Raw genomic sequence first — 23,472 nt, 5'->3', positions numbered from 1 at the left:
CTAGATCTCCTGCAACATTAGTCTCAGTTTCCACTGTGTTGGCATGAAACCTGGTTGTCACGTTCAGGGTCAGGAGCATTGGCTCCTCTCAGGAGCTCTTCTTTCAAAAATCAAACCATCCCAAGTTCTTCTCTTTGCTTTGCTCCCCAAATCCAGCTCGCTGTACCCTTGATCTTTGCTCTGTCTCCCTTCTCTGGCTTTCCCTGTGCACGATACTGATGCTTCTCTGCCCTTGAGTGAAGCGGTGGGGGCTACAGGGTGTGAGGAAGGAGAGGTCAGAGACGTGACTGCTAGCCTCCCATGGTTTGTCATGTCTTCTTTCTTCTACTGGCCCAGGAAGATAATTCTGGAGCCTGCCATAACCTCCTCCTTCAGGATTCCTTCTGGGACACCTGCTTGCCCCTACCTACCTGCCTGCCACCACTATCCGAAAGCACAGTATGTTCCAGAAGAGTGTGTTGACACTATTCCTTCTCAAGGTATTGGGAACACCTTCTCTTTGTGTCGCGTCCACAGGGATGTTTCTTGACCAGCACTGTGCCTAGTTCAGTTCTTTATAGAACCAGGCATGCTGCTGTCGCAGGATTGAAAGTCCCACTCAATTTTATTCAATCTAATTAATTTAAAACATAAAGAGGATTTGGGGTTGCTCTGAACAGTGCAAAAAAAGGAGAAAGGATGACACATTCCTGCCTTTATGATGGAAAATGAACCCACCTGAAAGAAAGCAAGAGTGTTGAGAGATGTGTGGTTGAGAGAGGAGTTAGGGTGTCCAGCCTTAGAGGTTGAAGCTGCTCTGGGGGAAGTCAAGGCTGTTTACGTCTGAGAAGCTTTAAGGGATGGGAAAAGGTGTTTACAATGACATCTACTTCATTTAGTGTCCAATTTACTAATCTTTAAGCAATTAACATTGTAAGAATTCATACACTACTGAATAATAACTCAAAAACATAAACTTAACTAATTAAATTCCCCTAACAAGTAAACATTTTTATACAATTAAGCAATGGAAGTCCTCACTATTCTAATATGTCAGGTTCTCCTAATTGCTACAAACACTGAAAAAAATTGACAGTAATTTGTAGATATAAAACTCATCAGTTTACTTACACTAAAACCTATTACAAAAGAACTAACACTACACACTTAAATGTGATTCCCCTTTTTCTTTGTTTTTTTAAATTGTTTTTTAAATTATTTTTAAAGAGAGGGGAAGGGGAAAGGGAGAGAAACATCACTGTGTAGTTGCCTTTCATGCGCCCCCTACTGGGGGCCTGACCTGGCCTGCAACCCAGGCGTGTGCAGGGACCAGAAATCAAATCAGCCACCCTTTGATTTGAAGGCCAGAGCTCTGTCCAATGAGCCACACCAGGCAGGGCTGATTCCCCTTTTTCTTTGTCATTATTCCAATGAACATTTTTTTGTTCTATCAACTATCTGTTTTTTAAAGGCATGGAAATATGTGCCTTTTTAATTTAAATCATTTTTAATTTTTCAATTACAGTTGACACACATTCTTATATTAGTTTCAGGTATATACCCCAGAGATTAAATGTTATATATCTTAGTAGGTGATCATCCCAGCAAATTTCATACCCATCTGACACCATATGTAGTTGTTAGAATATTATTGAGCACATTCCCTGTGCTGTACTTTACATCCTCATGACTATACCGTAATAACTAATGTGCACTTCTTAATCCCTTCACGTTTTCATCTATCCCTGCAACCCACCTCCCATCTGACAACTGTCAAAATGTTCTCTGTACCTATGACTCTGTTTTTGTTCTGCTTGTTCACTTTTTTTTGTTTTTAAGATTCAGTTGTTGATAGCTATGTATTTATTACCATTTTATTGTTCATACTTTCCCTTTCTCCTCCTCCTCCTTCTTCTTCTTGTTCTTCTTCTAGAATGCCCTTTCACATTTCATGTAATACTGGTTTAGAGGTGATTAAATCCTGTAGCTTTTCCTTGTCTGGGGAGCTTTTTATATGTCCTTTGATGCTAAATGGTAGCTTTGCTGTGTAGAGTAATCTTGGTTTTAGGTTGGTTTTCATCACTCTGAATATTTTTGCCAATCCCTTCTGGCCTGCAAATTTCTGTTGAGAAATCAGCTAGAAGTCTTGTGGGAACTCTCTTGTAGGTAACTAACTGCTTTTCTCTTGCTGCCTTTGAGATTCTCTCTTTAACCTTTTCCATTTTAAGTATGATGTGTCTTGGTGTGAGCCTCTTTGGGTTCATCTTGTTTGGGACTCTGCACTTCCTGGGTGTATATGTCTATTTCCTTCACTAGGTTAGAGACGTTTTCTATCATTATTTTTTCAAATAAATATTCTGTTTCTTGCTCTCTCTCTCTCTTCTCCTTCTGGCAACCACATGATATGAATGTTGGTACACTTGAAGTCATCCCAGAGGCTCCTTACACTATCCTCATTTTTTTTTAGATTCTTTTTTCTCTAGTTCTTTGTTCTTTCTTCACTTTGGGATGATTTTTACTCAACTACCCTAAAGATCAGAGTTACTAAGCCAACATAAGTTTGAAAATACAGGAGTGGTTCTGATTGCAAGCCAAGCACAAGTGAAGGTGTTTTCCAAGGGCAGTGTCCAGCTGGCCAGGCACTTGATTATATGGGGACTTTATTTATACATCAGAACTGTCCAAATGATGGACTCTGACCAAACAGATATGTTTTTATTGATTTGATTTTCTATTTTTCCTCAAATGATGCTTGTTCTGAGTATCTTATCCATACTATAGACTTAAAGAAGTGGGCTCTGTAACTGCCCCCTCTGAATGTCTTCTTTTTTTTATAGATTTTATTTATTTATCTTTAGAGGGGAAGGGAAGGAGAGAGGGAGAGAAATATCAATGTATGGTTGCCTCCCGTGTGTCCCCTGCTGGGAACTGGCCCGCAACCCAGGCATGTGCCCTGACTGGGAATCAAACCTCGATTGTGTGGTTCGCAGGCCCGCACTCAATCCACTGAGCTACACCAGCCAGGGCGTCTTCTCTTTATTTTATAACAGGTATGAGGCTGTTTTACAATTGTTGGTTCTGAATGGGTCCTATTCCAGTTCCATTTGAACTCAAATGTTTGGTAAATTTGGGTAACCAAAATTATGGAACTGCTATTTTGATGTTCATGCTTTACTAACTACAGAAGCTTAGGCAAGTCACTTTCCCTGAGCTCCGGGTTCCTATCCCATACTCCACCTCTGAAGTCCAGTCAGCTCTAACTATCTCTGATGCTGGGATTCTGAGCAGCAGAGTGTATATCACATACAAGGTCTGTCCAGGAAAAGTTCATCTATTGTTAGTATAGCAAGAATGGTTTGTGTGACATCAATGTAACCTGGAAGCCAAGGAGAGTAGACAGGAATGAGCATGTGTGAATAATGACAACTTCACTGTACTAGTCAGTGGAGGGGATGGACACCATTGAGTGGGCATGTATAGTATGTGGCTGTCACACTCAAAATGACAGCTAGTAGGACAACGAATCTGCATCAGACTCTGTGTTAAGCTTGAACATTCCTCGGTGGAAACTATTTGGATGATTCAGAAGACTGCAGCTGTGGGCAGCTGGTGACTGGTCGCTTTGATGTGACAAACGCACCCGCTCATGCATCATGTCTCGTGCAGTTTTTTGGCAAAACATCAAACCACTCAGGTGACTCAGCCTCCCCACAGCTCAGATTTGGCACCCTGAAACTTCTGACTTTCCCCAAAACTAAAATTACCTTTAGAAGGGAAAAGATTTCAGACTGCTGATGAGATTCAGAAAAATATGCCAGAGCAGCTGATGGTGACTGGGAAAACTGTGTGAGGCCCCTAGGTGCCTACTTTGATGGGGACTTAGGCATCATTGTCCTATGTACAATGTTTCTTGTATCTAGTATCTTCCTCAGCAAATGTCCCTATTGTTCATATTACATGGCTGAATACCTTCTGGACAGACCTCCAGTGGTGTGGTCCTTCATGAAAGGTGTGACCAGTGCAGAAGCGTAAGCAGAAGAAGACTTGGTGGCCGTCTTTGAGGACTCTCTGCCCTCTCTCCTGCCACTGCATGGTTGTGCCGAAGTGAGAGAACTCTTGCAATGGAGTTAATAGGCCAAGGAAAACGTTGAAGGATTATAGGACTCGACTGGAAGGACGGAAGGACTATCTAGAGAAGGGGAAGCCACAAGCAAAAGCCAGGTAGCAGGAATGATGTGGTCCCAATAGAAGTAAAATGCCAAGTAAATATATGCAAGTGAAACCATAGTGGTAGCAATTACCACCAGGAGGGATATGTCCATTAACTGATGAACGTTAGGCACATCTGTCCTGGAAGCTCTGTTATCTGTTACCTGAACATTTTTATTACTTGAAAATTGTTAATGATATTTCCTTTGAGGCTATAAGTTCAAATCCAATGATTCCATAGCCAAGTGGTGTTTACTCTCCTATCTGCTCTGTGCCCAGAGGTTGGAGGGGAAGGGTGCCACCACCAGTCCCAGAGGTACATGAGTGCCTCTGTCACCTTTCCCTCTTCTGGTCCAGCCGCTGCCCTCCCCTTTCAGTTTTTGTTGCTATGAAACCAACCTCTCCAATACCTAACAGCTCAAAACAACCATTTATTTTCTCTAGCACTCTATGGATTATCTGGGTTTAGACAGGCAGTGCTGCTCCACATACTGTCAGCCGGGTATCATTCACTTGGCTGCATTCAGCTCAGCCAGGTGATGCTGGCGGGTCAAGGAAAGCTTCATGCATGTGCCTGGTGCCTCAGTGCTTCCCTTTGTGCCCCTTCCTCTTGGTGGGCTTTCTTGCAGCACAGTGGTTTTAGGACGGCCAAACTTCTTACATGGCCGATGCCTTCCAAAGGGAAGAAGCACAAGATACCTTAAGAAGGCCTGCATTTGGGAGTTTCAGAATGTCCTCTACACGTCATTCTACTGGTCGAGGCAAGTCACAGGCCAGCCCAGATGAAACAGGCCTCTTGATGGGAGGAGCAGCGTAAGCAGAAGAAGACTTGGTGGCCGTCTTTGAGGACTCTGCCCTCCCTCCTCCCACTGCATGGTTGTGCATGTAATCTGCTGGAGGGGTTGAAACAGCAGCAGCAGCCCAAAAACAGACCTCAGAGCCCGCACCAATTCCCATGTCCTGTGTTACAAGTCCCCATCTGTGAGCCACTGCAACAGATGCTGGCAGCTCTGTCATTTTTGACTCTTCATCACACACCTTTGGTTACCGCTCTCCTTCTCAAGTGTGAGTCTCTGCCCCCCTAATTAGACCAAAACCTCCTAGGGCCAGGGACCACCTGTTCTCTCATATGCCTAACTATACCTTGAGTCAAGCTAATACATTTTGAAGGACATTGTATTTATACAAAAATCCGTGCATTTGTATCTCATGAGCACTAACCAGAGGTCTGCAGTTATAGCAGTAAGCAAAGTCCTCACCTTCACGGAGCTTACATTATTATTGAATAATAATGATAATGACAGTAATCATATCTACTGCATATTGAGCATCTTTTGTCTCTCTGCCAGATGGTGTAGCTGCTGCTTTACATGTATTCATCCTCCCGACTCTCTATGAAGTTATTGTTGTTCCCTTTGGTAGAAGAAGAACCGAGGCTTCTATGGTAGAGTTGATGTAATTTTTCCCAGGCCAGAGCACACCAGTGGGAGAGCCAGGATCCAAAACCAAGACCACGTGGGACTAAGTGGGGCCATAAGCTCTACTTTGTTACCAGCTAAATTGTGCAAATGCCAATCCTCAATGCATGCACAGTTTTCAGTTATTCCAAGACTGTCATGAAGTTACCAAAACAAAGATACCAGACAAGCATGGGCAAGCATGCACATGTGTGCGTGTGCACCTGTGTAAGAGGAGACAGTTGACACTGGGAAACCTCACAACTTTAATATTATAACACAGTGGTGCTCAGCGTGGCCCATGACTCAAAACTATTTTTATTAACAATACTAAGACATGATTTGCTTTCGCCCTTCTCATTCTCTCACGAGTGTACACTGGATTTTTCCGTAGGCTACTTGATGGGTGGTATCAAAACGGACTGGATACAGAAGCATATTTGAGAATCAAACTGACTTCTAATAAATCTGACATTTTAAAGACTTCCAAAGATAAAAAATAGTGCTGGTTTCTCACTAGGTTTTATTGTTGTTCTTGTTTCTGAATATGTAGTTATTTTTCATAAAAGTGTTACTTATGTTAATACATAATGAGTTTAATTGTTTTTTAATTGTTGTTTTTAAATGAATTATTAAACATGCACTTTAAAATTTTCATAGTTTTAATTGCTAATATGGAAATCACGGATAGATATTATTCATACGAACAAAGCTTACTAGAGTCCTCAATAATTTTAAGAGCATGAGAAGGAGTCCTGAGACCGAAGAGTTTGAGAGCGTCTGCTGTTCACTGCCACAGCTGTCAGGGGTGGGGGTGGTGGCTGGGGTTGGAAACCTCTGGCTCCGTAGGAGAAGCTATCAGTCTTCTGCATGAGTTTCAGGAGGCATTTCAAAGATCTAAAGGAGGTGGAGTGAGATACTCTGCAAGGAGGGAGCCCCTTGCAAAAACCCACTGAAAGCGAGAGTCGAACGAGAGGTTGAATTCTCTCCCCACCCTGCAGTCCAGAAGCCCCAGCGAAAGTCCAAAGGGTGAGGTGCGTGCTTTGCCCGTTGTGGGTTCACAGCAGCAGTCCTTTACTGCAGAGACTGAACCTCTTGCGTGGACTGGAGAGGTGATGCTTTAGAAAATGCTGCCCAGGTGGACCAGTGCCTGGCCCTGACGTCTGAGGACGTTGGATAAGGGCTGATCTCCAAAGACCCAGTATCTACACACAGATTGGGTTCTGAAAACAGACAAAGAAACATCTGCCTGTTTCTGGGCTGCTCTCCAGAAGCAGCTAACACCATATCCCCCACACCCCCATCCAAACCTCTGCCCCCATCTGTGTGTAGGAACTGGGAGAACAGAGGCTTGTGAGCTGAATACTGCAAAGGAGGAAAGATGCTGTAGCATCCAGCTCACTGCTGAACTCCCCATCTTTATCTCTAGCATTCTGCATTGGGGGCAGACACTCCCACTGGGCAAATTGATCAGACCCAACTCACATATTTAGTTCTTTCTAAAAAAAGTCTTTCATGGTTGGGAAGATGTTGAGGAAGGTGTGAACAAAAGATCTACATGACCAGCCTGGTCTACACAGCCCAGCCTCACCACCTAACCTTCAACTAGAGGACTCTGCAAATGAGCAACCACATAGAACCAGCCCCAGCTGACCAGGGAGGTTTGTTTGAAGGCTGTCAAGTGATGAAGCAGCTCATCCCTAAAGGTGGGATTCCAGGCCCTGGGACCAACTGCGTTAAGGTGAGTCCAGGGAAAAAGGATTAGAGCCTTACTCTGCGAGGACAAACCATTGCCTTCTACGGAAGATAGACGCATAGTTCTCTTTTCTGCTCCCCCACGAGCACCTCTTTCTGTAGGCCTCTTCTTCTGTTATTCACTCGGCTCCTTTGTCTCCACTCTTTACATTTTCAGCACCAGTTCTTCTTCATACACTCTCTTCTCCTTTCAGGACTTTGCCCTGCTGGAGATCCCAGAGAGCAGGAGGTCTACTGACCTCATATCTTAGTATAAAAGACAATAGAGGATGATGGGAAGAAAGGGGAGACAGAACCAGAGTCAGCAAAGTGACTTCAGTTTCAGAAACTGGGAAGCATGTGAATCTCATCTAATACAGATTTTCTTTAATTTGATTAGGATGATGTTATCTTCATGCACTCCCAACCACAGAGATGGATGTATTTGAATATTTAGTGTCCTACCACCACATTTTGTGTTGTTGACCAGGCTGGTCCAAAAGGCTCTTCTTAAAACTACAATGTAATGCATCTCTGATGGTGGAATCCCAGGCACTGAGACAGACCGGTGTGAGTGATAGTGAGGTAGATGAGAGCTATTCCAGCCCCTCTCCAATTACACCAAATAGACAACCATCTAGTCCAATTATGTAAAAGGCAGTCTGCATCAATTTTCATCTGAATGCATTCATTTGTAAACTAAAATGCCTTCTGGTGAGTTATCTTCGCCAACTAGAGCTATAGAGCTTTAAGGTTTATGTTATTAATCTGTTTCTTAAAATCAAGCATTTCTCTAGCAAAAGACAACCTCTTAAGCCCCTAGGGCCCCATCCAGGAAATGAGTTGTCTGGGTGACTTGGCCCTATGAGCAGAAGTGCAGACCAGCATTCATTCATTCATGCAACAAATAAAGGGGAGTTGGGGGCTTGCCAGGGGCCTGAAGGAGAGGTGTTGCCAGCTTCACAGTTAGTCTTGAGACTCTCAACTGTCAGGGTAAGCTTTGGAACCACAACCAGAGTCTCTGAGAGAGGCCTCTCCACCTTAGAGCGAAGAATTAATTCCCAGCAAAAGACAGGATGAGAAGGAAAAAGGGTCTGTGGGCTCCTCAGCCTCAGGTTGGTATCTCCAGAAAGCATCTCCCCTCCCTGGCTTTGCCTTCTAGAATTTGGCAGAAAAGAGCTTTTGGAGTCTTTTTGCATGACTGCAAGTCATTTTTCCCTGGAGCAGGTCAAGTGCAAGTGATTTGCTCCAAGGTCTGTGTGCAAGGCCATCAGCAAAGCCCTCTCAGGCTCTCCCACCAGCTTCTCCCTGGTGCTGGCTTCCTCTTCTGGTATGAGCACTAGGTCCTAAGATACTGGGTTGGCCAAAAAAGTCCACCTGGTTTTTTTCCATAAGATGGCTCTAGTAGTGCTTTAGTTGTCTTTAACTTCATTTGAAACAATTTGGTTAGATTGTATTGTGACAGCTGTCATATCAGCATACATTAAAAAAACTTACCAAAATTAGTGAATTTTTGTGCAGCCATTTTAATATTGAGGAAGGAAGAAAATATGCAACATTTTTGGCATATTATGCTTTTTTATTTAAGAAAGATAAATACACAACTGAAGAGCAAAAAAAGGAGATTTGTGAAGTATATAGAAAAAGTGCTATAACTGATTGAATATATTAAAAGTGGTTTGGGAAGTTTCGCGCTGGAGATTTCTCACTGGGTGATGCTCCACCATCGGGTAGATAAATTGAAGTTGATAGCAATCAAATTGAGACATTAGTTAAGAACAATCGACATTCTACCTCACAGGAAATAGCCAACATACTCAAAATATCCAAATCAATCAAGTTACTGGTGAAAGTGAAAATGTGTCTTTTATTTTTGGCCAACCCAATACAAACCCCACTGATTGGATAAGTAACAGGTTGAGTCTTGAGGAGCCGCCAGTCCCAGCACGGCAGTGCTGAGGGGCCCGCATCTGGTAAGGGGCACCAGGTGAAGGCTTAGATTCAATTTTACCATTTCTTAGTTGTGCGGGTTACTTAACTTGTTCGAGAGATAGCCATTCGGAGAGAATATTAGTTCTTGTTTTAAAGATATTTATTTTATTTTTTAGAGAGAGGGGAGGGGAAGGAGAAAGAGAGGGAAAGAAACATCAGTGAGTGGTTGCCTCTCACGTGGTCCCCACTGGGGACCTGGCCCGAAACCCAGGCATGTGACCTGACTGGGAATCGAACTGGTTTTTAGCCTGTGCTCAATCCACTCAGGTACACCAGCCAGGGCTTAGTTCTTGTTTTTTTGGATATAGAACACAGTAGTGTAGGTCATTATTACCCAGTTTTATCAGATCTTTGTGAGTGATAGCTAGCTGGGAGGAAGTTTGTCAGGAGGCCTGGGAAGGAGAGTGGGTGGGAGTGGGTGCCGGGCAGGGTGTGTTGCCGTGTGAAATTCTACAGCAGAATATCATCTAAGGCAGAGAGGCCTGGAGGGGGCTGGGCACTTGCAAGGCACAAGAAGGTCATAGGGAAATGGGGCAGGGGTCTTGAGGGGTGAATAGGGGTGAGCAGAAGAAAAGCAAAAAATTTGCCTGAGTCAAACAGCCAATTGGTGATTTGTCTAAGACTCAGACTCGGCTTCCGTTGCTAGAACACAGATGGTGGAAGTTCCATGAGACACAGCTCAGGAAAGGGACAGGGAAGTCGTGGGACTCTCCAGCTTCCAGTTTAGGGTGACTTTCAGAAAAAAAGCTTAGGGTTTCCTCACTGCTGTTCTCTAGGCTGGGCTGAGAGTCTGCCCTGTGCCTTGCCGTGGGCTGGCGAACTCTCTAGGCCCTGCTTTGGGGTCAGTGTTGGGACATAGGTGCTCAGCCTGACCCATCTGGGACAGGTGCTTTGCCCTCTCACTAGGAACCTACAACAGGACCCCCATATTTAAGTCACCACTGATTAACTAAGAAACCACTTCTAATAGAGACCAGTCTTTCTATTCTAAAATCTCGGGCATCCCAGCTCATCTGGACCTCTTAAGCATTCAAGGTTTCACCCAGGGAAACATCTGGTTGCATGGGGAGGACTCACGAAAACCACCTCCACTTAACTTTAGGTGGCTTTTTTTAGTGGAGAGCTCTGTAGGCCCCGACTGTGCTTAAGCAGCCTTGAGGTTTGAAGGGCAAATCCCCCCGACTGGAGCACCGCCCCAGTAACCGCTCTCACCACTGGCTCCAGGGCCACGGGGCTCTTACCACATTGTAAACTATACATTTGCAAGTCTCACAGCTAATCCACAGTACAGCCTGCCTGCAATCTAATATGGGTCTGAGAGCCTGGAAGCACCCTCGTGGCACAGGCAGGCCCTGTCTTAAGCCTCGCACTGAAAAGTGCAACTGGTTAGCCAGACTGCAAAATATGTAACTTGAAGTCCCCTTGCCATGAGAACCGCGTCTCTGGAATTTCCTGGCTTCGGGAGGGGTGGCGTTCAGTTTCTAACCTTTGCTTTATGTTGGTCGAGCTCTTGCATTTGATTCCTGGGGTTGTTTCTGTATTTGGTAGGGAGGTGAGGGGGCAGGGTGAAAGGAATGAAAGAGTCTAATAGAAAAGCGAGGAGCCTGAGGCTGCCAAGGGGTGCACCGTGGAGTCCCATCTGGGCCCAGCGAAGTGGGCCCCGGGACCAAGCGATGCAGACAGAGGCCGTGGAAATGCTCTGTCTGCCTTCTCTCCACATGCACATTGCTACAGGTTTCCCACAGCCTGAGCACTGTGGCGAAGTGAGAACAGCTGTCATATCAGGGCAAGGACGCTGGACTTGGAGTCAGAAAACCTCATTTCCAGCCCTGCTCTTACCATTTGCCACTGAGGGACCTTGGACAGATTTACGTGAGTTCCAGCTTCCTCCTTTATCAGTGGGGCTAATCTTACCTCACAGAGAACTGTGAGGACTGGGTGGAGCATGCGCAGAACGGAGGCCATCCAGAAGCCCATCTAGGGAGCTCTGTGGAGTATCTGAGTTCAGAAAGGTTGCCTCGGCAGCTTAGCACGGGAGCAAATAAAATCTCCGATGCGCAGCCCCTGCACGCTGCTGGCTGCCTTTACTTGGCTGTGAGGCCGCCGCCGAGGAGAATGAGAAAGGCCGCTGTGAACACACAATTGAAGACTGAGGCCAAGCCGCCGCCCCCCTTGAAAGATGACTAACAGGACAAGGCATTGTCTGTTAAACATCAGTAGATGTTGAAGAGAACTCAGAGGAGAAAAGAATGAGTCTTCGATAATGGCTGAGGGACTCTCAAAGAGGCCTGTAGAATGCTTTACACTGTTGGCTTTGGCATCCTGGGACTATTTCTTGCGCCTAAAAAGTCTAGTTCAATATGTCCAAGTTTGAACAGTCACACGATCCATAATCTATCTCTGCCTAAACACTCTGAGTAAACATTTCCTGATTAAATTGGCTGCAGGGAGAGCTAGCGTCTTTCCCCAGACAATTTTGTCTTCCCTGCACCAAGCCTACATACAGCTCGACACCGTGCAGAGCAGGGCCAGTTACTGCCTGGGGATGTGTAGTCTCCACAATTTCATCATTCCGGATGCGTTCTGTTTTTTAAAAGAAATTATCAAATGTCATCGTATGATTCAATTTCTTGGCTCCTGCCTGAAAAAGCCAGAGATCTCCTCTGAGGGAATTCCTTGTTGAGAGCTGAGGGCCTCTGCCTGGGACCACGCCACACATCCTGTCTCCCCTGCAAGACCTGGGGTGCAGGCTGAAGCCACCAGCTGTATCTTTGAGTTACAACGTAAAGATGAAGCGTGCAATGACATCTTAAAAATGTCTGGGCCCTACTGTTGTTGCCTGAAAAACTTCTCTAGGCTTATTCCTGCGTGGACACTATGGGACAAGGGCCCCCTCCTGCAGAATCGCCTCCAACCCGAGGTCACACTAGGGTGGAGGTTTAGATGAAGCCGCGATAATGATGAAGGAGCAAAAAATGTGCCAAAAGCTGGGAGGAGCATCTCCGTGGAGAGCCAGGTCGTTAGATATTATAGCAAAACCAGGGATAAGTATGTAGGGAGACAGACTGACAGGCGAGAGTCTAAGAGGATACACGGCAACGTACTTGTAGGGACCGTCTTTGGGAAAACAGTGTGATGGGTGTGTCTATTGTTTCTTCGTACCTTCTGAAGTAAAAAATTGATCATTAGGAAAAAATGGATATTTAGAAATTGGTCACTAGAAAAATTACCTTTAACGGCTGACTTAAAAATAAAATGAAATATAAACATTCTACTGAATCTAAACCACTTGGGAGTTTCCTTCTGTGTTATCTTGGGCAAGTTACTTAACCTCTGTAAGTTTCAGTTATCTCATCTGTAAATTGCAAATAACAACAATACCTCCAGCCTCAGTGGGTCATTCGTTGTAAGGAGCAAATGAAGTAACCAGGTGAAGCTTTTAGAGGAGCAGGTGGCACTTGGTAAATGTCAACAAGTGTAGTTGTTCGCAGCCACCCCTCATTTTTTGCAATTAAAAGATGGGTATACATGGACCAAGGAGTTGGGGCCCTCCTTCCTGGCGAGCAGAAGGAGAGGGGCTCGGACAGGCCCAGGCGGGATGGGAGCGAGCCCAGGGCTCCTTCGCACAGTGATGATGAGGTCTGTCGTCCCCACACAGGCAGAGCCAAAGCACACTAATATGAGAGAGGGCCTTCTCGCCCTGTGAGAGCAGGCTGCGGTGCCTTCAAATGTTTCCAGTGTTGCCTTGGCTGGGTGCATTTAGTTTTTCTGTAAGAAACATAGCCATGTCTTTCTAGGACAGAGGTTGGACTGGAACTGAAGAGTCCGTGTTCACCCTAAGGAGAGCAGAGCATGATCTACCCCTTCTATGACAGAGCAGAAGAGAGTTTCCACGAGCATCTGGTCCAAGTTTTGCAAGGAACAAGGTGCTAAGGGGCAGAGTCTCCTCTCTTTTGGGGGGAGGTGTGGAGCACTGTTGAAGGAAAAGTAGAGGTACCTGACTCAGAAACTTTAAGGAGAGGTGGCAGAGGTTGCTCCTTGGCCCCCAGTATCCATGCCTTCTTCTTGTTTTAAGTAACAGATCCTTGAATTTTAACTCACACACAGGTGCCCAGAATAAAGACACATTCCCCAGCTTCCTTGGTATTTCATTGCAGCCGTGTGCATAGTTTTCAGCCAATAGGATGAAAACAGCAGTGATATGTGATATGTGTAACTTCTGGGTCATGAGAGAGAAAATAAACTCCCATCTTGTTTAAGCCATTGTACTGGACAAAATGGATTTGATCCCTATAGATTAGAATTGTTTGTGGCTATACATTTTCTACCACTGAACTTCTCTACCCCTATAGAGTTATTAATACGCCTAGTTAAAGACAATCGAAGGAGCATCCCCTTTTGTGTCAGGTAATTTCTAGAGGGCCCATTAGATGACACTCAATGCATCACTGGAAGCACACCAGTCAAAACACAAACAATCCCCTTTCTAGCAGAGCTTTCACTTGGTGTCTATAGTAGGGTGGGCATGCAGGTGACGCTGCCCTGCCTATTTGACCTGTCCACCAGCTCCACAATAGAACATGGAGGACCCATGGAAGATCAGCAGATCCTCTGGTCACGCTTTTGGGGTTGTTCCATGTCCTACCCCTCTCTGTCATGAGGAAACCAAACCATCACTCTGAATTCTTGTTAAGCCCTTTTCTCCAAATGCTGGGGTCTTATGGTCCGTCTGTAGCCTCTGATAAATGTCATCAGCCTTTCTTTCATTTCTGTCTCATTCCATTTAGAGTGTGCTGGGGCCTTTAGCTCCTAGGGGTGGGGCATCTGCAAAACACACTAAGCATCACTTTACAAAGAGCTCTAATTCCTTGAGTTGCATTACCAAGTGCCCTTGTTACAGCACATGCTATGACAGGTCCCGAGGTGGGGTGGATGGTAACAGTGTTCGGAGGACAGGAAAAAGCCCGTCCCCTCACTTCCACATAGTGCGTGTGAATTACCTGGCATGCCCTGCATGCTCGCTACGTGGTAATTACTAGTATTATAAAAAGAGAAAGCTCCCTGAGGGCTGGGATAGTCCTGTAAGAGATGGGATTTGAACTAGGTATTGAAGAATGGCGCAGAGGAGAGGAGAAAGGACATGGGAGGATGGAGGGCACTCCAGGCAGTTTGCATGTCATGAACAAAGGAAGAAAAGTAGGAATGAGCGTGCTTCCTTTGGATGGTGAGGAGACGAACGAGTGTGGGAGAGAGTGGGACCGACGGTGGGGCAGAGGGGCAGGAAAGCTGAGCTGAGGCGCTTGGACTAGAGGTAGCACTGCTGGGGTCTGGGGACGGCTCTGGAGCTCATGCCAGCCTTTGATCCTAATACCGACATCTGCAGAAAGCCTCCTCCTTGCTCTCACCTCCTCCTCAGCAGGACAGGGGCCATCGAGCCCTGATGCACGTTGGGGGAGAGCTGCCCCCAGCCCCCCGACGCCCCGCAGTTTCTCCAGGGGAATTTAGACTGTGGTCTTATTTCATGGTATTTCTGGGAAGACATGTGAAGGCCAACCAACCAGTTTATCTTTCAAATGAGGCTTATTTCACAAACCTTTGAAAACTTGGGTCACAGCTGCCACCATAATTACTGCTGTGTAACGCAAACCTACAAGCACACTCTGTTACCATTCTCAGAACATGCCGAATGGACGTGGCCTCCAGGAAGCCCGAAAGGCACAAAATTATGATTTTCGACCCTCAAATTGGCATTTGTGCTAACATTGGCTAACTGCTCAGCCACAGATAGAGTTTAAAAAAACATGAAGGCGCCTGTGATTTACTCTCTGAATGTCAGGTGAAGATTATTAACCTGACGGCAATAAATTCTCAGAGGCTAAAGGCTCGAGTCTTCCCAGCCAGACAGAAGCAGCAGTTGTATGTGGGGAGCAGGCTCTCTAGGTGAGCTCCAGTTTCTGGGACGTGTTCTGTGTCCCGCTCTTTTCCAGAGCATCAAAGCATGAGGCTTGCAAAGACAGCAACGCCAATTTCAAAGCAGATTCACAAGAAGAGGGAGCCACGGTTTATACTTCGTTTTTCTTTGGTTCTCTCTTAACAGTGCGAAAACATCGTGTTGAAAACGGATAATCTAAGCAAATCTTGGGTCAATTTTTCCCATTTGTATTTAGCTTATACTATGGTACTTAGCACAGGAGTGTGAGGTGCTGGGCAGAAACTCGTACTTGGAGGTGTACTTTATTTCTGTCAAGTAGATTATATTTTCTGAAGGAAATAAACACACTTCGTGTTTCTTTCAAATTCCTCGTTAATACCTGATACAGAGTTCTTCATTACCTCTTGTATTGTCAGTGAATGCTAATAGTTGGGAGACGCTCTTAGCAGCCCCTCAGGAAACCCAAAGTTTAAAATGGCTTAACCCACACAGGCACTGACCTGCTCACATGGCGAGATGTCAACAGGCAGGGCAGAAGCAGACTGGTCAAGGCAGAGACTCTGCCACTGCAGTACGACCCAGGCTTTTTCCACTTTTCTGCCTCATCATCTTCTGCTTGTGAATTTTCTTACTTGCCACATTTCACACGCAAATGCGGGAATTGCCATTTCTCTTTACTCTTCTCTTGAGGAGGAAAATCTTTCCTGGAAACCTCAAGCCAACTTCCCCTTGGGTCCCATTAGTCAGGATTGGGTCACCCACGACCAGGCCTGAGCTGCCAGTTTGAATGATAGTGAACCGGGAGGCAATGGGGGGTTGATACGAGAGAGGCTACCAGGGGTCTGTCACTCGACCTGTGTGTAAAGGATGGCTCCAATGTGAGGGGAGTGATAACCACAGGAGAAGACATGTCTCAGAAGTTGTGTGGTGAGAAAATAGGCCGGGAATCATAGACACTGACTGCCTGTTTAGAAAAACATTCCCCAATTGCTCCAGGCAGGAACACTTGTCAACAAATTCCCCACAGAAAGCAGCAGACCGTCAGGCTGGCCCTGTAGCAGGTCTTGTTCACTACCTAGTTTTGTAAATTGGCTCAAATAATTAAGGCAGGCCATGTGCATCCTGACCACCTTCGGGACACTGGCTGCTCACATATGTGTTCCATTACTTGCCCAGCTTCATAAATGCATGAAGAAGTTTGCAGCTGATCTTACTTGCAAATGAAATGTATGATAGTAAGTTATTTACAAAAATACAGAGCAAGCGATCATCTGTTGACTTATGCAGTAGTTGTGTCGCATTATAAAAACTCACAATAGCTGGTGGTCTGATAAAGCCACCGGTTGAAAGAATTATCCTCTCTCCTCCATGGATATATATGACAATGTTCAGTATCTGAAACAATCAAGACAGAAGGATCTGGAAATCTGGGGAAAGGAGCCCTCAATTACCTCTAAGTAACTGAAATCTACATAATATACAATAGAAATGTCATATATAATGTCATTGTATTTATTTTAATAATTATAATTATTGTGTATTATATAAAATATAACATGTCACATTAACTTATATAATATATAACATTGTGATATATAACAGGCATACATATTATATAGAATAAAATTATAGTATGTCAATTTACAACAAATTACTTTCCTTGTATTTCTCCTTTGTTAGTTACATATCTCAGCTTATGTTACTAAGATAAAAGATAAATCTGGTGTGATCATTCTTTTTTTTTTTTCGGTGCGATCATTCTAAGAGTGTAAGTCGATATGTTTGACAGCAATCGTGCCGGAGGAAATGATTCACCACCAGCATAAAGAGAAGTATCCTCCTGAAGCAAAAGGGTGTAAGATTTGCTAGGCTCCTGCAGACAAGAGGCTCATCTCCCCGGTATTATCTGGCTTTTCTGGGACATCACTCTCAAAAGCAGAGTTTTCTTAGGTGTTACACACTCGTGACAGTCTAAATCCTTAGGAAAACCTGGTTCCCCTGCAGGGAACTTCACAAAGCTCTTAAGTGTTCATCGCTCTTAAAATATTTGGCAAAAGTCAACACCCAAATTCCAGTCGGCTTGGTCTGCCTGGAGGGGCTGAGGATGAGACGCTGTCAGGAGGCGCAGACCCTCCTCACCCCTGTGGGCCGCATCTAGCCCAGCCCATACCTAACACACCTACTGTACAAGGCAGGGAAAGGCAAATACCATGTGATATCATCATTAACAGGAATCTAAACAACAAAACAAACAAGCAAGCAAAATATGACCGATGACTCTCAAATACGGAACAGGCTGACAGGGTCCAGAGGGGAGAGGGGAGAGAATCATAGGGGAAAAGGGGATGGACTCACATGAACAAGTATAAAGGACACATGGACAATAACTAAGGTGGGGGGAAGAAATGGGAGGGAGGTGGGGAGCACTGGGGGGCAGGGCTGGGAATATAAGACAGAAAACTGTACTTGAACAAGAATTAAATAGAAATAAAAATTTTTAAAAAAAGAGAGAGAGACCTCCTGGACGTCCTTTCGCCTTTCCTCCTCCGGTTCTATAAACAGAACACTACAGTACAGAAAGGTCAAGTACAAACTCAAGTACAGAGAGGGCAGAGATGAGAGAAAATATACAGACACTGTTCTCATCTCACAGTGCTCAGAGGAAACAAAATAGAACAAAACACTCACGAGCTCACTGGTGGCAGGCAAACAGAACCGAGTGCGAGAAAAACCTCTTGCCCTCCCCATCCTTGGCCATAGTAAGAGTCTGAAGGTTCTGGGTTTCCCTGGATTTCCTTCCAGAGGAGACTCGCACCCCGCTCTTGACCCAAACCAGAACACTCTCCGTGGACAAAAGAAGTTGCTCACAAAGAGTGGAGACCTGGAGAAAACCACCACCGTTCTCTGCATTCAGAGCTCCCCAAGGCAACAGCGAAGTAAATATTGTCGCAGAGACGCTGCAGTTCCTCCTGAACACGCCCAGTGCAGAATTGCAGGCAGGCTTTAGTCATGCTACATGACAACAGGGTGAGATAAACAAGGAGACAGTGTTTAACATTTCCTCCCGTGGGGCCGCTGGGACCTCTTCTGAGGGCATAACACAAGTGGTCTTGCCAACATTCCTTTTTTCCCATCCTTTCTCTCAGCCAGGGACAAAAGAGTTGGACACTACACCCTCCCTCGCCCCTCAATCCCAAGCCCACTGAGGAGGTTAGATGTAGGTGGTGAGTTAATGGACCATGCCCAAGCTGGGCAGAGCACTCCTGAATTTGCTACAGCATCAGCTTTGGGGGCACAAGTCCTGTGCAGTGCAAAGACCCAACTTAGATGGACTCCATGCATAGATGGGCCCATACTTGGTTCAATGCTGTACTGTCATGGTCTTAAAATTCTCCACAATTTTTGAACAGGAAGCTTCATATTTTCATTTTGCATTGAGACTTGCAAATTATACTGCTGGTCCTATTTGCCATATGGTCCTTAAAGGGATTGGGCTCTTCCCTCCTACTGTCTTCACAAAGTGCAACTCACATTTTCAACTTTCATTTTCATGGAAACATAAACTCACCCAAGACATATTCCCATGCAGACCTTGTGGGAGGCAAGAAACTGCTCTGACTGCCAGTTGTGGGGATAAAAATGAGGCAGACACAGGCTTGGCCTGTACAACCCTCACCCTGCCATGCTTCTCCCAGCTACTCCCAGCCTGGAGCCTCCCTCCCACTTCCCTGAGAGGTCCCTCCACTCCGTCAGTCAGCAGGAACTTACTGCTTTCAGCCACTGGGAGCTCACTGTGTGAGAGGTGAGGCAGGAAAGGACGCCACTTTACCCTCATGGGACGGAATGTCTACCTAGGTGAACAGCGGTTGGCAAACAAAGTTGTGGTCTGTGCTGAGTACCAGTGAGGACCAGTGGTAAGAAAGAGATGGAGAGAGGAAGAGCTCAGGGTGGGCTGCGGGAGGGTGCCCAAAACTTTATGGGTGAGGCCATGCTCTTACCTTGTCTTCACCTCTTTCCACAGACCAACCCTTCGCCTTAGCCAGCCTTCCTGTGAAAACCTAACAAGAAGGAGGAGTGAGGAGGGTTGAAAATGGATAAGAACGTCCCCGCCTTTAGAAACAACTTGTGCCGTTGTCCCTGTTGGTGAAGATAGATGAAGGGAAGCTCTTTCTTATTATAAATAATTAACTCAATAATGTCTCATTCAGAGGAGAGCAATTAACCCTGTTGAAGAGGCAGCGAGAGTCCATACGATGGTCGATACTCTGAAGTTGCTACTGGACCAAGAGGCCTGCTTGCCGATGATTAGTTTGATGCTCACCTCTTTATAACAGCAACACAACTCTCTGTACTGCACACCTGAGGAAGGAATTCATTTATCTGGATAATGGTAAAAAAAAACAAAACGATGTTCCGGAACTTTCTACATGAATGTGAATAGTCTCTTTACTTTTCCTTTTAAATAATTGCTTTTTAATTAGACAAACCTTTATAGAACAGTCATTATATGCCAGAGACTGTGCAAAGAGCTAAATACAGATGATCACTTGTAGACCTCACACCTGTGTTGAGTACACACTATTTCTTATGGACTAAATGTTTGTGAGTCTCCCCTGCACCCCCATCAAATTTACATGTTGAAATCCTAACCACCAAGGGGATGGTGTCTGGAGGTGGGGCCTTGGGGAAGTGATTAGGTCATGAGTGTGGAGTCCTCATGATGGGGATTAGTGCCCTTTTACAAGCGTCCCCAGAGAGCTCTCTCACCCTTTTCTGCCACGTGAGGACCCAGTGAGAAAATGGCCTTCTATAAACCAGAAGCAGGCTCCCACTGGACGCCGCATCTGCTGGTGACTTGATTTTGGACTTCAGAGCCTCCAGAGCTGTGAGAAATAAATGTTTGTTGTTTAAGCCCAGTCTGTGATATTTTTGTTTTAGCAGCCTGCACTAATTAAGACTCTACTATTACAGTATTTTGCCCTGTATAATGCGCAGGTTTTTGCCCAAATTTTTGAGGGGAAAGTAAGGATGTACATTGTACATGGGTAGTACCTGAAATATCTCATATCTGTTCTTGTGTTTTGTAATTATTTGTTACATAAAATTTTGTCTATCATAGCATGTTCAAAAGTATATGCTAAAATTTCTTTATAATACAAAAAACAAGTATCTAAATATAAATTAATTAATTAATAAAAAATTAAAAGAAAAGATTTTTTTCTGAAACTTTGGGCCAAAAATGTGGGTGCACATTATACACAACAAAATACATTATTTTAAATTTACAAATGGGGAAGCTGAGGCATGACTGCCTCACCAGGGAGATGAGAGACAACTGAAAATTCAGAATCAGTCTCTGCACTGGGCCTTGGATACCACCACACTCCCCCCGCCCCGGACCACCCCCCCCACCCCCCCACCACTGTCTGCAGACCTCTTCTCTTGAGAATTGAGAGAAGGTGGTATTGTCTTCAGGGTCTTGAACCCACCCAGAAGATTTCTATCTCTTCTAATGTCAGTTAAATTAAATGTGGGATTTGAAGACTCTACTAAATGTTAAGCATCTTGGACGTATCTTGGAAGGTGCTAGGAAGCATTTGCAAATTTCCACGGACTACGGTTGCCTGTGGCTGCAGACCAGTCCTTTACTTGTTCATGTAGAAGTTTCCCTGGACTAGGCTTGTCAGCTCTGGACCCTTTCTCCTCTTGGTTCCTATAACCTCCTCCTGTCTCAGAGTTTCCTCATCCTGATGGGTGAGTGGAAATGGCGATGGGACAATCAGTGTGACTTGGTCCTCTGGATGCCCTGGGCCAATGCAATAATAAGGGAAGACGTCATTTATCAGCATTTATCTTTGTACATAGGAAGTCCTCACTTTGCTTGGTAGGGCAGAACTGTAAAAATGACTGTTTGCACTGAAACCCTGGGAAGTAATCTTAGTAATTACAGGGGAAATTATAATTGTGCTATGATCTTTATAATTTTTCTGTAAAACAATAAGAACTCTCTTCCTGTCAGTTATAAATGTTTGTTAAAATGAAAAAATAATGAAGTCAATATTTACTTAATAGACTGTGATTTAAAACATTAGGAATGTTGAGAATTAGCATAATTTGTTTCTTCATAAAATAACTGTCAAGAAAAGTTGGAACAATTCTCGCCTTTCTCTCATAAAGTTTATAACACAGAGAAAGCATCTTTGCTAATACATCTTTGATGTATTGTCGTATCCTTTTTAGGTTTGAATCAGCTTCCAATACTTTATTATTTGCATGTTCAGTGTTGCACAGTATCTCTGAGAGTCCCTCCCAAGTGAAGATTTTGCATCCCTTCTGCTGGGATATCTTCATCCTTTTGGTCACAACCACTCTCCTCATCTATGTCACCAAAGTCTCCGGAACAGTGGCATGGTCACTATTGCCACGGTTGGCTATTTCTTTGCTAACCCCACTTATGTTGGCTTTGAATTTCATTTCCAGCGTCATCATTTTTGTTTCTTTGCTGCTCTTTCGTCTTTCTTGGCCAGCTCCCTCTTTATGATTTCCCATGGGTTTATAGCTGGGACACGGGGAAACAGCTGCATGCTTTGCCGTCTGGGAGTGAACTGAGTAACAGATGTGCAGTGGCCAGGCACCAACAGGCTTTGAAGGAAGTGATGTTGTAGGCCACTGATCATGACACGCCTCTGTCATTTACATAAAAAATGGGGAATAGAGAGCTAGCAGTGAAGTTTGTACTTTATACAATTACTCAGTTAATACGCATAGTAACTGAAATTCCAACCACTGGGGACTGTTGTCATGCAACGAAACTGTGATAATTGAAAGTCATGTTTATTTGCACTCTGCAAAGTGAGGACTGCCTGTACCTTACCTCATTTCGCTTTCATGGTGACTTTATGCAGGATAAAATGATGCCGTTACTGTACCCATTGATAAGTGAAGAGGCTTAGGGAAGCCAGTTAACTTGCACCCACAGGCACCTGGCAAGGCAGTGATGAAGCAGGAATTAGGGAGCCTGTGCCCTTCACCACCACTCCCCAGGGACCTGATTTGGAAGGAGGTGAGGAGTCGTGCCTTTCCGTGGAGGACACCTCACCCCACAGAGGGATTTTGAAGCCTCATCACACTTCTTGTGTTTGGGCTACGAGGGATCTTTGACCTGGGTCTCACTTAAACTTCCCCAATGACCCCCACACTGCTGACAGATGGATTGGCTTATCACCCACTGCGCTGGTAAGATAAGGATTATCACACCCTTTTGAAATAGGAAGAAATGGAGCCCCAGAGAAAGGGAGAGCCTCCTCCACGCAGCACAGCCAGTTGCAGGGCCCCTTTGGCGTTGCCACACCATCTGGGGGACACAGCCAGACGCCGAACACGGCTGGCCCTGAAATGGAGGTGAGTGGGTGGGGGACAGGCTGAGAAGAAGGTTGCTGCTCTGCCCCCATCCTCCTCACCCTGCACTGGCCACACTGTTGGGGATCTTCCACTGGCCCCCCCACCCCCAAAGAAGGAAAACCAGCTTTTACTCACTTGGCCCAGCCCAGATAGGAAGGATGTTTCTCATTAATAGGATCAGAAAAGGCATCTCTCTAAGAATGAAAGAAAACATGGCTTTATTTGCCAAGGTCTCTCCCCTAGAAAGCCCTGTAGAAAGCATACAAAATTGTTCAATTATCACAACATTAATTAGATTGTTAACTAAGACCAACGCTAATCCTCAAAACATATGGGGCAGGCCCTTTGATGGATCTGGCCTGATGGCTTTAGGGGCCGGCTGGCACTCCCTTTCCAGAAAGTTGCAGTCTTAGAATGAACAGCTGAGAATAAAAAGGAGCCGATTGTATCAGAGGCGGCATCTGCCCCAGCAGAGTCGGACTGGGCAAGGCAGCCTTGGGGCTCCTCCGAGGACCCCCACTCAGAGAGACCTTTCCACGTCCCACTCACCCTTTTCCCAGTGTCTCGATCTTCCATCCTGACTCACCTGTACCCTGTGACTTCAACCCACAGGTGCCTGTGTTTGTGTCTGGTCCTTTCAAACATGTTGTAAGCACCTTAAAGTCAGGGACCAGCTGTTCTGTGCTCTACTCTCAATGGTACAAACTTGGAGATTTCCATTAAAAGAAAAATCTTTTATTTCCAATTTATTTTCTCTCCATTCTCTGT

The sequence above is a fragment of the Sturnira hondurensis genome, unplaced genomic scaffold (assembly GCF_014824575.4).
Source record: "Sturnira hondurensis isolate 20B ecotype Veracruz unplaced genomic scaffold, ASM1482457v3 Scaffold0016663, whole genome shotgun sequence".
NCBI classification, from domain to species: domain Eukaryota; kingdom Metazoa; phylum Chordata; class Mammalia; order Chiroptera; family Phyllostomidae; genus Sturnira; species Sturnira hondurensis.
Note: the sequence above shows the minus strand (reverse complement) of the source record.